The 14,952-nt window shown below is 40.4% G+C and overlaps 1 long non-coding RNA gene across 2 annotated transcripts in view; it reads right to left on the bottom strand.

Moving 5' to 3' along the window:
* Positions 1 to 14,591, bottom strand: part of LOC120784893 — a 33,373-nt gene extending 18,782 nt beyond the window's left edge. The window contains exons 1-5 of one of the 2 annotated variants that reach the window (XR_005706517.1): positions 14,086 to 14,591; positions 12,280 to 12,349; positions 6,696 to 6,848; positions 5,502 to 5,563; positions 3,146 to 3,173 (exon numbers count right to left, since the gene is read on the bottom strand). This is a non-coding gene — a long non-coding RNA (uncharacterized LOC120784893). The remainder of the gene's footprint in view (positions 1 to 3,145; positions 3,174 to 5,501; positions 5,564 to 6,695; positions 6,849 to 12,279; positions 12,350 to 14,085) is intronic. The other variant, XR_005706518.1, reaches the window with a different exon arrangement.
* Positions 14,592 to 14,952: the final 361 nt, after the last annotated feature.

Consider the following 14,952-nt stretch of genomic DNA (forward strand, 5'->3'; position numbering starts at 1 on the left):
ACTGTCTGGGAAGTAGCTTTATTTTACTTTGTTTTGTTTTATTGGTGGCTGAGTTTCAATGACAAAACACTTAATGAATTTTAAAAAATTAGGTCTTTGAATGTATTTTGTGTCAAAGCACAGACTGTGCTGACTGTGTGTAGGGTTTTGAAAAAATGATGGGTGTTCCTAATAAAAAATTGGATATGATTTTAAGAGCAGTACATTTTTTTCTACTGCACTCTAATCCCAAACTGCAGTATTCATATACAGTAAGGGACAATATATTCAAATATTTCTTTGTTTTGAAAGTTTATTTAACAATGAGCAGAAATCATCTATCATCTTACATAATACACAGGCTCTTCACTATGCAGCCCCTCAGCAGTGAGGAGAACAGGAGCATGACATGTGACTGAAACAATAATGAGACGTGTTTTTCTCTCGAATCTAAACACTAAATCCAGTCAGAACTCATTCAGTACAAACCTAGAGTATTTAACACACACCGCACAGGTCCATGGCATAACATATTGTACATTAAATTGCTGATAAGCCCCGCCCCTAAGAACAGTATTTCCAGGAATCCCCCTTTCTGATAGGTCAAGGGATTCCTGGGAAAACTGGACCCCAGGAGAGAGGAGAAGAAAAACAAGAGGTCAATGAACTCTTCCTCTTCTGACGTGAGCCATCATCATCACACCAACACTAGTGGATCCATTCCTCACATGCAGCAGTCCAGCTATGTTTTTCAAATTTCCCAGTTATAGATTGCACATTAGAAGCTTCGAAATTGTCACATCTGTGTTTTTCTTATCTTCTCCTGATGGTGTCATGTCTAACATGGAATGTGGCAGACAGAGGTCATACGATTTATTAAATGCGGTAAATTTAATTTTTCTGAAATGTTGGTACCACATTCTGATAAGGCACCATTTCCAAAGGGTGTATAAGCTGTAATTTATAGATTTTTTTTTTAATGTTAATTAATGATTTACTAATGCTTTTTTTAACCATTAAGAACAACTTTTTTTGTTGTCAGGCTGAGAGGTCTCCCAGATTAATTAAAGAGCTACAAAGATTAGCAAAGTGTCATGCTGGAGAAGGATTTTCCACAACCAGGAAAGTGGTACCAAAATGTTGGTAAGGACCAGTGCAGGATTTAGAGGGATCCATTGGCAGAATGGAATATAATATTCATAATTATGTTTCCATTACTGTATAATCACCTGAAACTATGAATCGTTGCATTTTTGTTAGCTTAAAATGAGCCCTTCATATCTGCTTAGGGAGCAGGTCCTCTTCCATGGAGCCTGCCATGTTGCACCACCATGTTTCTACAGTAGCCCAGAACAGACAAACCAAACACTGGCTCTAGAGAGGGCCTTTTGGCTATTCAGTTTGTTGCAATCTGTAACTAAATTGCTAAATGCCACTAAATCCTACAGACTGGTCCTCTAATGTTGAGTTTGATAGTCATTTTTCATTCTTATATTTTAAACAATATCAAGCAAAAGTGTGAATTTTTCAAATTCATCCCTAGTCCACATTTTGTGATGAATTCTACAGTTTTATTTTTTTCTGTGATGTTAAGAGAAATTATGTTCCTATATAGAGAAATGACCAGACTTTGTGTAATTGGTCCTGTCTCAGGCTGTCTCCACAGGGTGTCTCTAAATGTCCTCCTGTCTTATCACCCTTTGTTTCATATAATTTTCCCTGACTGAAGCTAATTAGATCCATGGAGACCTGCCGCTGGATTCTGTTTCATGGCTGTGGACATGCTCAGATTGGTATTTCTGTCCTCCGTCCCGAGCTACAGTGCTTCATCTCAGACTACCAACTGACCAGAGATGCAGCACTGCACCATGGGCCGCAGGGAAGAACAGGGTGTCAGCTGAAGAAACCCACATGGATATAGCAGACAGAGCACAATCCGTCTATTAGACAGCATGTTAATTCCATGTGCTGCATACGGGGACGTCTCTTAACATTTTTGTGCCCCAGGTGAGATGTTCTACTGGTGCCTCTGACAGGATCTTTACATAATGCAATATTTTATGACAATTATAATAATTTTACAATACTTTTTTTCAAATGGAGCTTTATTCAACTTCAGTCAACTTCTTCTCTGTGCCATGCAATTAGCATAATCTGTCAGTTAGTATTGTTACATGCACAGTAGTCCATGTTATGTCTTATTCTGAGTTGAATCATGTTCAGTAACCTGATTATTCATATCCCTGAATGATTCTGAGATTATTAGGTAATTGTTCATCTGTGCAGGAAAGTCTTTGGCTCCTCCATATAAGAGACAGTCTCTGTCTGTACGGAAGAGCAGTTGTTTTAGTATGAGACTTTCACTGATGGCTGTGTTGACCATGTTTTATGACTTGTTATTTATTCAAAATCTATGCTTTCCTTAATTCTACAATTTACAGAGCACACTTTAGTCTACTTCTAAATTAGTAAAGGAATTTATATTGGTTTTAGAACTAAATAGCACTGCATTAACAGAATATAGGATGTTTGTTTCCTATAGTATTTTCTATCATCTCTACATCAGGATGACTGTTGTAACAGTTCAGCCTGGATAGGATTCAGACAGACACCCATTAACATCAACATGGGGATGGGGGGGGCACAAACATTTTTGTTGGGGCGGGGTAAACAGGAAATGACTTTAACCCCCAGTAGACCTATATAATATCAACTCCCTGTCCTGCTGCTGCTTCATCTCACATTGCACACGCACACACTCACAAATAAAGTGTGTGTGTGTGTGTGTGTGTGTGTGTGTGCGCGTGCGTACGTGCATTTGTCTGTGCTTGTGTGTGCTTGTGTTTGTGTGTGCTTGTGTGTGTGTGTGTGTGTGTGTGTGTGTGTGTGTGTGTGTGTGTGTGTGTGTACTTTCTGTGGTTGTGTGGACAAATTTTGGTTTGAAACCATCATTGTAAAGAAACGTTAGCCGGTCCTCACATCTTCAAAGGGCTGTTCAAAGGTTAAGACTTGGTTTTAGGGTTCAGGTTAGAATTAGGTTTAGGTTAAGTTAAAGGTTGGGGTTTGGCATTTAGTTGTGATGGTTAAGGTTAGGGTAAGGGAATGCATTATGTGAGCATGTGTCCTCACAACTAATGTAAGACAAGTGTGTGTGTGTGATACTCACCTCTCTACTACATGCTCATCTCTGACATCTGAAACACAACACACATACTTTGTTAAAAGAGAGACATTGCAGACATCTGAAACCCTGCACGTACACACACACACACACTCAAACAGGCAGACACACAGACTGGCTCTCTGCTGCTTCCTTTAAGTTAAGGAAACCAACAGGCCTCGTTTACTCCAGCACAGTTTCTCTGGCTTTATGTGGTTGTTTCCATTTCAGGAGATCTTCAACTATTCCTCCACTATATTTCAGAGCAAAGCCTTTTTGTCCCACTATGTTCATCTCACAGCTGGAGTCACTGGTTACTTTGATTGGATTCCAACTTTAAATTCAAGCGGGTAAAGGTGTAGCGGACAAAACATCTGAAGTTGACACAAGAGGCTAGGGTTTACATCCCAACTTGTACCAACAGTTAATGTTGGTTTTATTTTAACCATGAAGGTTTCCCTAACTTAAAATCCAGACGTTGTTGTTGCCAAAATTTAGCCAGAACTTAAAGGGTCAGTTCACCCAGTTTACAAGAATGAATGAAAAGAAAAACCTGAATATATTTCTTCAGTAGAGAATAGTTCCAAAGAAAAATGTTCACACTTCTGGTGGTCGATATTCAGAGTAGCCTGACCATTGCTGAATTGCTGAATTTTTCAAATATAATTTTTCACTACTGTAAGCAGCATTGACTAAATTGCTTTCAGCTCCACTGTATAGTGGTGGATTCAGAAATTTTAGGGTCAGATATCTCCAAACCCAGACTAATAAAACTATCTGACTGGATAGACACCACAGGAGGGAAGAGAGAAAGTTGTTTGTTTGTTTCTAATGTGGTTGAGGTGACAAACAACAATAACAGCCTTTGTTCAGCCTCTTGATCCAAAGATTTTCTTAAAGAAGTTAACAAACTCAAACTAAACTACTGATTGAGCATAGGAAAATTCAAGTTATAATCAATGTAAAGATTCAGATGTGAGAATGAACAGGAACAGAGCTCTGAGTGCAGCACAACCTCTGCTCACTAGTGTGTCAGATGTTTGAACACTAGAGTTGAGATTGGGTTGAGTCTGTCCTCACTTCCTGTAGCCTATAGTCCTAACAGGGGTTATAGGACAAGTCTTAGTAAGTGGAGTTCACTTACAGTATATAGCGCCTTTTTACCTTAACAAAGCACCTTACAATTTGCCTCTCATTCAGCCTTTAACACATACACACACACACACACACACACACACACACACACACACACACACACACACACTGATGTTGGCAGAGCTAGTGCATGGATGGATTCTCTGAAAGCTGAGATATGTCCTTTCTAATAGGATATTTCTAATGGCTTGGCTTGTGAAAAGTTAATTAATGCTAAGTCACAGAGGTTATAATCATGTAGGCTCAGGAGGCGACTGGACATGTTTGATTTATCTGTATGATGCAGATCAGAGATGGACCAGCAAACGCTACAGGAGCTCACAGGCTAAACAACAGGAGCCACTGATCTCTGATGGATGAGCCAACATGAAGCTTCAGCCCCAAAGTCAACTGATAAACACAGAGTCCACGCACTCCAAATATTTGGGAACACATGACATAACAAATATGTTATGTCATTATGTTGGTACTGTGTGTTGGGCTGGCAAACTTCTAGCTTTAGTCCATCATCCTACTGCTGCCAGAGACCCACTAAGACACATCTCTAACCTTTCAGGTTTGAGGTTGACTGAAAAGTATCTGTAAGACATATGGGAGTACTTTGATGTGACAGTTCTGGGTCAAAGTCTCATGAGTCTGAGATGGATGAGTGGTTTGTTTTATTGATTCCTTTAAAGAGTAACTTAACCCCCCCTGAAAATCTTGTTGATGCCGACCTCCAGTGGTTTAACTTCTCATCTGTCTACAGTGAAGTAAAGGTGGACTCCAAGACACTGTGACATCACTGTTGGCTGTGGTTACAGGTTCAACAGTGCACACTTCTGACCACAGCCAGCCACAGTCATTAGTGATCCTTGCTATGGTCAGATGTGAAAGTGGCTGAAACCTTCAATTAGAGAAGGCAGCAAAACACTACTTTTCAGCCTGCTGTTAACTTATTCTTTAAATACTAACTCATTGCATAGGCCACAGAAATACTAAATATTGGTTTGCCAGTTATTTATATTTATTTACTCTTGAGCTTGATTATATCTCCCAGAATTATTGTAAGATAATGTCAGTAGATGAAATGTTGTTCTGGAAGAAGCCTCTATTTGTTGGATTCATATCAAATGTGCAGATGTTGTTGTTGAATTCCTTATTAGCATTCCTTTTTCTGAAACCAGCAGAGGCTTAAGTGCAAAACACTCTGTTGTGAGTCTCTTACCCTTAGTGCAGACAGTTGGATCTCCATCTTTGCTCTCCACTATCTCATCTCAAAAGCACCACCTGATAGAAGAACACAGTGAAGAAAACTTGTATTTTATACACATTTTTAAATAAACTGTACAAATACAAGTACTCATGGGCTATTAATGTCCTCTGAGCACCAGTACGAACACTCAAACACTTGTCTTCTATATCACTGACTTCCTGATACATCAAGGAGAGAGAGGAGACAGAGAGAGAGAACATATAAAGACAGAGGCAGAGAGAGAAGCCGGGTGTTTTCCAGGAATGCTCTGACTCTGCTCAGCTGGAAACTCCCAGTCGGCCCATATAAGGCCTGAGCCAGCCTTTAATTTTGGGGATCATGGAAAATGGGATCACTGCTTTGGATAAACATTCCCTCTTCCAGTCTGTGATCGCTCCCACTGATAGTCTGTCACCCCTACCACCCCACCCATCCACCCTCTCCATGCACACCTCCTCCTTTCAGCTGGCTACATACATTCCCTTTTCTAGTAACAATACGGAGACTCTCTTAAAAGGCAGCAGAGGGAGAGGACAACTTTATCTCACTCAGTCCTTCTCCCTCTGCTCTGGGCTCAACAAGTCCATATTAAGAAGAAAAACCTGCTCTCTCTCTCTCTCTCTCTCTCTCTCTCTCTCTCGCACACACACACACACACACACACACAAAGCCACAGTCCCACAGTGGGTCATGTCTCAAGGTCTATCCTCAGGAAGAGTTGCCCTCATGTAAACCAAACCAACAAACAAATCCCTCTCCCAGTCTGACTGACTGACTGACTGACTGACTGTGTGTGTGTGTGTGTGTGTGTGTGTGTGTGTGTGTGTGTGTGTGTGTGTGTGTGTGTGTGTGTGTGTGTGTGTGTGTGTGTGTGTGTGTCACATAAAATCAAGCTTCAAGTCTGCTTCCTGTTCCTGAGATTCACACCACAGGCAGCATCCCTAATTTCTTCTTCATTACAATCATCATCATCATGTCGTTTGTAACTTGCTAGGGTGCATTCTGGCCACCTGTTTTTGGATTGAATTTGTTGTGATGAGTATTTTTAATGTGCAAAGATGTTTGTGAGTGTGTGAGAGAGAAGAGAAGATTAATATAAGCCTCATGTCTTTGTGTTAGGTACTGAGCTGGAGTCAGGATGTGGTTGGGATTCAAAAATATACCTACCAACACCTCTGAAGCCCACTGATTAACACATTGTGTCTTGTTGAGTTACATTCTGGATCTACTGATGAATGACTGTTTATCCAGGCATTCAGTGCTTCTATGCAGCATCTCCAGCTATGGAACATGATGGTATATAGATCCTCTCATCTCACTCTAGGAAAGAAAGCAAAAAAGCAAAACTCCTGAAATGCTGAACTCTTCCTTTAAATCTTTATTTGAGAAGGAGCTCTGTTATTTGGTTCCAATCACTCAGGGCAATCCATTAGAATTAAAAATTTGACATGTTCAGGTAATGAGTGGTGGTATATTCTTTTATGAAGCAGTGAGTTCTACAGCCTGACCATAGACACACACATATACAGAGATATTGAGAGGAATCAGTCCATACACTCTACACTTGGTCAAAATGAGCCAGTAGAGCTGATTGCTCTCATTCTTTTGCCACTGAACTATTAGTTTCATTTGAAAATCTGCTCAAATTTCTACAGTTCTCAATGGCAGAAACTTTCATTAACTAAGTCCCCCTCTGCTGATAACCAGGGACAAAAACCTGGTTTGTCCAGAGGTTACTGAGCGGAGACTGGCCCTGGACCAAACCATGGATTTGTCATGTCAGAGCAGCTGGTGAGCTACTATAAGGGGCCCACAATATCAAGCAGCTGCTGGTAAAATTTAGCTTTCTTTTCTTCAGTTCTTCAGATAATGAAAAAGTAAAGTACAATGCTATCATAGTATATAAAATTTCCTGAGGTAAAACAGGAACATAAAAAACTTTAAATTTCTATTCTTTGCTGGGATAGAGATGGTTTCCCGCGTGGTGGTAGCAGAACCTGATGCAGTTTCAATTTGGGACCACACAAGACACATTATACAGTAAGTGGACTTTGTAACAAGGAAAAAGAATATGGAATGACACTAATGTATATCATAACTGGATATAGCTGACACTGATATATGATGTCATGTTATTTAAATGTCGTCACTAAAATAATGTTATAATAAATATGTTAAACATACATTACCTCTAATATGAACTCATCTGAGCCTCATTGTATAGGTTTACTGATCTCTCACGTTCCATCCTAGTATGAAGATCCTTCATATAATCTATGAATTTATCTGTGTGTATTTGTATCTCTGTATTTACCAAAGCTATACAGAATTTCCTGACAGTTTGTTGTACAGTGAATGTACAGAGTGCAGACAGGCCATGTAGCAGCCTGGCTGTGTGTCCATGCTGTGGACAGGAAATTTTAGGCATCAAACTTCCCATCTACCCCAACACACACACACACATGCACCCTTATGCACCCCTTCAAGAAAAAAGTGATGTCCATTTTCTGTTCTGATACTCTTCAATGTTTGCTGATTATTTGTTCAATTTGGACTTCTTTAAGATTTAAATATCCAAATGTACATAGTGTTTTATTTTACAATTAGTAACACCCATTTCTCAGAACTGAGTTCACTTTTTCAGAACTCTTCACATAGTCAGCACAGCAGCAGTCGTGACAGATTAAACTGCTGATCACTTTTCTTTGCATTGACACAAAATGCTACATTTATTAATGGCAGCGGGGTCATCAGGGCGTGGTCGGGGTAGATGGCGGGTTTACAAAAGTAAGTGTTTTTCAACATTTATTATCCCCAACTCCAAAATGATAAACTCCGTTTCAGTCGCCAGTGTTTGAAGTACACACACAGTGGCATAGAAACCCCATCGCCAACTAGAGTTTTGGCGATGGGGTGACATAGACACCAGTGCACAAGTATAAATGTCCACAACAGTTTAGGCAACTTGAATAGACTACGGTGTAGACCAGGGCGATCTTACGCAGAAGTATAAACAAGCCTTTTGGAAACACAAGCACTTTGGTTAAGGTTAGGGGTTTTAAGTGTGTTTTAAGTCACTGTGCACTTTTTCTGTATTAAACCAGACCACAATCTATTTTCGTAGAAAACAAAGATGCTGTCTGTGAACATTTTACTGATACTTTCATTATCACCGTATTTGCGACTTGCCAAATACGTAAATTAACAACATATCCTCATTATGTTAATAAGAAACGTAATCTGATCACAATTACATTTCATACAAAATTTATTTGCTGTTGCACTTTAGTTGTGTAGAAACAAATTTTTTAGGAGACAGCTCCCTTATCAGACTACCTTGCACATTGAAAAATGAGGCTTAAGGGGTACAAAGTGTGTGTAAAAAGTGACACCAAAGGGGCCTCGATGTGACGAGTTGGGAGTCAGACCATGTTGAACATGACTGTAAATTAGACTGACATTTGCTACTTTCTGCTACATCTGCCCCTAAGAAAAAAGAAATGAAAATATATAAGACCAACCACAGCTGATTCCCATTTTAACAGAGCAACCCGGTGATCAATCTTTTCAATTTATTGCCATGTGTATACTGTAAAAGGGGAAATCTTGGAATAAGTTTGTCTCAGTAAAGATGGACCCAGACAAACACAGAGAGACCTCATAGAGGGCCCTCAGCCCCACGGAGGAACTCTTCTCCTCATGGAGGTGGATCATAAACTATCAGATGTCCCTCTCTGACACAGTGAATGCTGGGTGTCTGGACAAAAATTGAACAATTGTCAGGATGAACTTGGCTGCAAAAAGTCTCTTTCCCAGTTGGATTGAAGCGAGGACAGAAGGTGTGGTGTAGATGAGAACTTGTGACCAAACAAACAAGACAGTATTACTGTATATGTAGTTATCCATTAGATGTGTTGCATTACTGGAATTACTTTAGGAAAATCAGGACTACTGAAACATGTTGCAACATTTCTGTTTCCTATTTGTAGCACAATCCATGCAGTAAAAAGTGCTCTTCTTCTTGTTGTAATGGAATCTTGATTTATGCAAAAATAGAATAAAATAAATCAAAGCTTATCCACAGACAGTAATGATCTATATTGCAATGCTGCCTTTTGTTTGTGTTTTGAGGTCAGTGTGTTCTGTGTGACAAACTTGTCTTGTTGGACGACTCTGGTCCTAGAGTTGATCCTAAGATGTGGATCAAGTGTTATGTTGCATTAGTGCATTTTGGATGTGAGATTACCTGTTTGCTGAGCTGCATGTCGGTAAAGAAAAGTTAGTGAAGAGTTTTAAAAGGGAACTCATTATAGAGAAATGTGGGTTACCAGTTGCAAAAGCCCCTATGTTTTACTAACCTTAGAAACTCCTAGAGGTAGTACCAAAAAAAGGCAGAGGGGTCAACAGCAGCAACTCAATACTCAAAACTTCTAAAGTCACTCTATGATAATTCCCTTTTTTAAAATTCATAAACAAAAAGCCCGTATATTTCAGCATTTTGTATTTCATGTGGCGTACATTAAAGCTTATTTAAATCGGTACAATGCAGACCAACTTCATATTCACAGTCTATCTACAGACTTCCAGCCCTGAGTTGGAACGTGTGTGTGTGTGTTTAGACAGGCTGTGATAACAGTCAGAGCCATCTCTCCTGTTGAGCCAAACATTGCCTAATATGGTCTTCTTTCTCCCCTTGGCTCTGTAAATCACACACAGGAAGCCCTCTCTCCATTTTACCCCATCTGTCTGTCACACTAAATGTCTCTCTTGTACTCACGCACACACACACACACACACACACACACACACGCACACACACACACACACACACACACAGTCAGAGCCAAGTGACGCCTGTGTAATGTAAAAATTTTTATTTTTTTTTTTTAAATTAAAAGTGCCAGGACAACTCCACACAGAGTCACAAAGAAGTCCAGTCAGATATACTGGTGCAGTGATTTAAGAAGTGGTGGTGTCAGAGTATAGTCCACAAAGAGAAAAGAACATGAAAATGATCTAAACAGAAACAGACCAGTACAACACATAAAAGTCACTGTAAAAGCGGGTCTTACAATCAGTTACCAAAAATGGCAATGCTGAACTGAGCAGTGAGTCAAACACTGGAGTCTGATCAGAGCTGCTATAACAGGAGCCTGTTTAGGGTTCTGTGAGGAAAATAGAGAGGTTTGCTGTTGGGAACTCAGGAGGGAAGGGGGGGGGGGGGGGGTCACAAAATGATGAAGAAAAAAATATATAATTCTGTTGCTGAAAAGGAAAAATCTATCGAAGAAAGGGAACAACACTTTCTGGTTTACACTAACTGCTCACAACTCATGTCCGCACTTCAACCATAACCTGTATTGAAGGGTCACAATCGCTTAATTTTAAGGGATCACAAGCTGGAAAGTTCGAACCACTAGCTCGGGTCAAGCAGTGAGTCAAACACTGGAGTCTGATCAGAGCTGCTATAACAGGAGCCTGTTTAGGGTTCTGTAAGGAACATAGAGAGGCTTGCTGTTGGGAACTCGGGGGGGGGGGGTCACAAAATGATGAAGAAAAAATATATAATTCTGTTCCTGGAAAGGAAAAATCTATCGAAGAAGGGGAACAACACTTTCTGGTTTACAGTAACTGCTCACAACTCATGTCCGCTTTTCAACCATAACCTGTATTGAAGGGTCACAATAATTTTTAGGGATAATTTTAAGGGATCACAAGCTGGAAAGTTCGAACCACTAGCTTGGGGTTTTACAAGGGGCTACGGGTGATGAAAGGGGCATACATGGTGTTGGACCTTTTGTCACTATGGCTGCTGTTGACAACAGAAAATCCCAGACATACTGTATACTGAAGTACAAGACAACACAAAATCCAGATTTTTAGAGTGTGGAAATCCAGACCAGAGGAAATCAAAGACTAGGCAGGTCTTTCAACATAATCAGTGTCCGAGGTGTTGTCATGAGGTCTTCCATGAGGTATGCCTTGCCCCCCCCCCCCTCCTTCTCCCATGTGAAATTGACCCTGGGAATCATGGTCTCTTGGTCCCAGAGGAGGACTGGTGTGAGTGTGTGTGTGTAGGGGGTTATGTGAAAGTCCTCCTAACCCAGTGCCCTTAAGACTTTTGACTGCTCAGTAAATAAATACAGCATTTCCTCCTCTCCTCCCTCTGTACACTTTCTCATGTCCGTCCCAGTCATCAGCAGGAAAGCAGCTTCTGGCTGCTGGGGATTACAACACATGTTTTATTAGCTGGACTTTGGGAACAGGGACCTCAGTCTGATACTTTGATATATTACCATTAACCATTACAGAAACCAAGTTCCTATGGATGAAAGCACATGCGAAAATATGTAATGGTGGATGGTCTTAGCTGGTTTAAGGCCGGGATTTACAGAACACTCAAATGTTTCCAGCAGAAGTCAGAGGAAAACTACAAAAATGCATTGTTGCACCATTCTTTCTCTCCCGTCCTGTTCAAATAAACACTTGTGTGTGAACATATATTGCTACCTTTTAAGGACCAATTTCAGTTTTAGACCATCATGGTGAGGACACGACTGCATTGTGAGGACATTTCAGCTGGCCCTCATTACTTCAAATGTCTGTTTGAAGGTTCAGACTTGGTTTCAAAGTTCAGGTTAGAATCAGGTTTAGGTTAGGGGCTAGGGAATGTATTATGTAAGCAAATCTCCTCACAAGTGTAATAAGATGAACATGTGAGTGTGTGTTTGTGTGTCTGTGTTTCTCTTACCTGGACTGTTTCTTCCACAACTCCTGATTCTCCTTCGTTTATGTTGGAGCATGAATACACAGGCCGAGCTCTGAGGGAACAGACATGGGTTAAGTGTGCATGTGTGTACTCTATGAGTATGTACAAGGCTAGCAGTAGTTTCCTATTCTTTTAATACCTGCTGCGTATAGTACATGTTGTTCGTGGTTTAAATTTGGTCCCAGTCACTGACACTGGCCTACTATGTGAGGTGAGACATTGTGTTAGGCTGATGTAAGCCATACTACAGAAGGGGTTCACATCAAATTGTTGCTCTGTTTTTACCATGTAAGGGCAGGACCACACCACACCCCACCCTGCCCCACCCGCCCCAAGCACATATTAGATTTTTTTTTCCTCTCCAAGTGAGATGAATTGGGAAGCTCTAAATCAGCAGCCAACCTTTTTGACCTGTGCTACCTTAAAACTACTGTCGGCCAGGACCCCTTGTCACAGGTTGGATGTGTCTAGGGGTAAAATTTACATTATCCACTAGCAAAAATGCAAAGCTTAGAACAAAAAAAAAAACACATTCTGTGTAACAAAAAATATGCTTTCTCTACTTCCTCATCCTGTTAATCATCTCATGACCCCTCAGACTTATCGTGCAACCCACCACTGAACCACTGTACTAAATAACTATGAATGATCGTGTGTTTGTTGGTCTATGTGAACATGTAAAGGTTACATTTTGGTGTAAATCTAAAATCATTGAAGTGCAAAACCATTACAGTCCTGTTACATTGTCAGTGTGCACTGCAGCAGCTAATGGGACTCAGTAACACGCCTTCAATTAGAAAGTAGAAACAGAGCAGCGAGCCTCTGCTAACTTTTAAGTACCATACCAGACTTTACTCTCAAACATAAACACTCTGCAGGATAACTGGGCATTTATCATAGTATACCATAGAATTTTTGATTTTTTAATGTATTTTTCTGACCCTCCACATTTCTTTGGGCTTGCACTAAATCCTCTATTGACTGGCTTGAATTAGGTCAGCCATCTCACCCCCCCCACACACACACACACTGTGTGATAACAGCAATCTTACAGGATCACTGCATGTCACAATGTGCGAGATGGGTTTAATAAAAACTTGGTTGCAGTCCATGTCAGAATGTAAGATATCAGTTTTGAGAGGATCCCAGATTGTGCAATAAGTGTCTGCTGAATTGTGGCACTATGAAAAAAAAAATGAAGAAAAAAAAAAAACCCCAGCTGAGACAGTGCATTAAGTTATATCATCCTAAGAAAAATGCATCTAAAGACAAGATTTTTTCTTTTTCAAAAATGGTATGTAGTATAGATATCTACACATCACTGGGGTGTTAACATGTATGTGATCTTTGGGCACTGCATCTCAGCATCATTTCATGCTGTACTGCGATTAGCTGGTTGAAACACCTGGGCTGTAGCAGAGGTCACATCGTGAGATGTCCAAACGTCTACTTTAGCCTTCATTGGACATGTCTTACAGTGCACTCTGGAACCACTGTTTTGGACTGACATCAAAAGAAAATCACATGGTGTGGAGAGCCTTCAGTGGACATCAAGTCTGCTTTCATTGTTGTGAAGCATGATCACTTGTCATTGTAATGCTGTGCTGACTTTTCTAATGAATCTGAAAAAAACTTACTTTGACAACTTTAAAACACATTTAAAATTAAAGAAACCGTGGTAAGATTTGAAAATGATGTGGTGATAATGAATACATGATTTATAGTAGAAGCACTGAAATGTAAAAAAAAACTGGTATATTCATTTAAGAATAATCTCTGTGATCATACCTTGTGTTCTCTGCTGCAGGTCAGCTGAGGTGCTGCTCGGAGCTGCTTCACTGCTGGTTTTCCATCGCTTGTCATCTCCACTGGCTGCTTATTTGGTTTTCCTGGATGAAATGAATTAGCTGCTCTTTGACTTGTCTGTCCACTATAAGGCTGCTTTTACAACATTGCTGCTGGTGATGAGATGGGGAGCAGGTTTGCCCCATGGGCATCCTACTAAAAGTTCTCTAAAATATTCTTTGACAGCTTTCAAACTATTTTCACAGTCAGCTGAAGTTCAAATCAGACTAAAATGGTGTTGCTCATCAGTGTGGGACACCGTCTGCTCTTTGTGTGTGTCTCTCTTATGAAGCAGATGGACTGCCAAGCCATGCATTCCTCTGTTACCTTGTATGGTCACAAGGGGGAAGGGCCTTACACCAGGGAATGCCCCCTCCAGACATGACTGATTGGCTGATGTCAGAGGAACCAAGATGCCTCAACTCGTGATCCGTGGAGTCTGTCTGGGAAAGATGGAGGGACAAGAGAGACAGAGGAATAAACAAAGAAAAGGAGAGAATGAGAAACAAAAGAGGCAAGATTTAGGAGTGGTAGAGGAGAAGTGAAAGGAGAAGGGGAGTGCAGAGAAAGAGAAGAGGGGAGGGAAGAGGGGAAAAAGAGAAGGGAGTAAAGAGTGAAAATAAAAAAGGAAGAAAGGAGGAGTGTATCGGTGGGTGTGTGGTGTGGGTGTGTGCGTCGGGTGGTATATTTTCCTCAGTAGATTTAAAAAAAAAAAAAAAAAAAAGCATTTGACTATTTTCATATTTCTTCTAAATTTGGGCTTTTTCTGCATCGGCCAGCTGACTGAACGGCAAACTGAAATACCATGTG

The sequence above is a fragment of the Xiphias gladius genome, chromosome 23, assembly GCF_016859285.1.
Source record: "Xiphias gladius isolate SHS-SW01 ecotype Sanya breed wild chromosome 23, ASM1685928v1, whole genome shotgun sequence".
NCBI lineage: Eukaryota > Metazoa > Chordata > Actinopteri > Istiophoriformes > Xiphiidae > Xiphias > Xiphias gladius.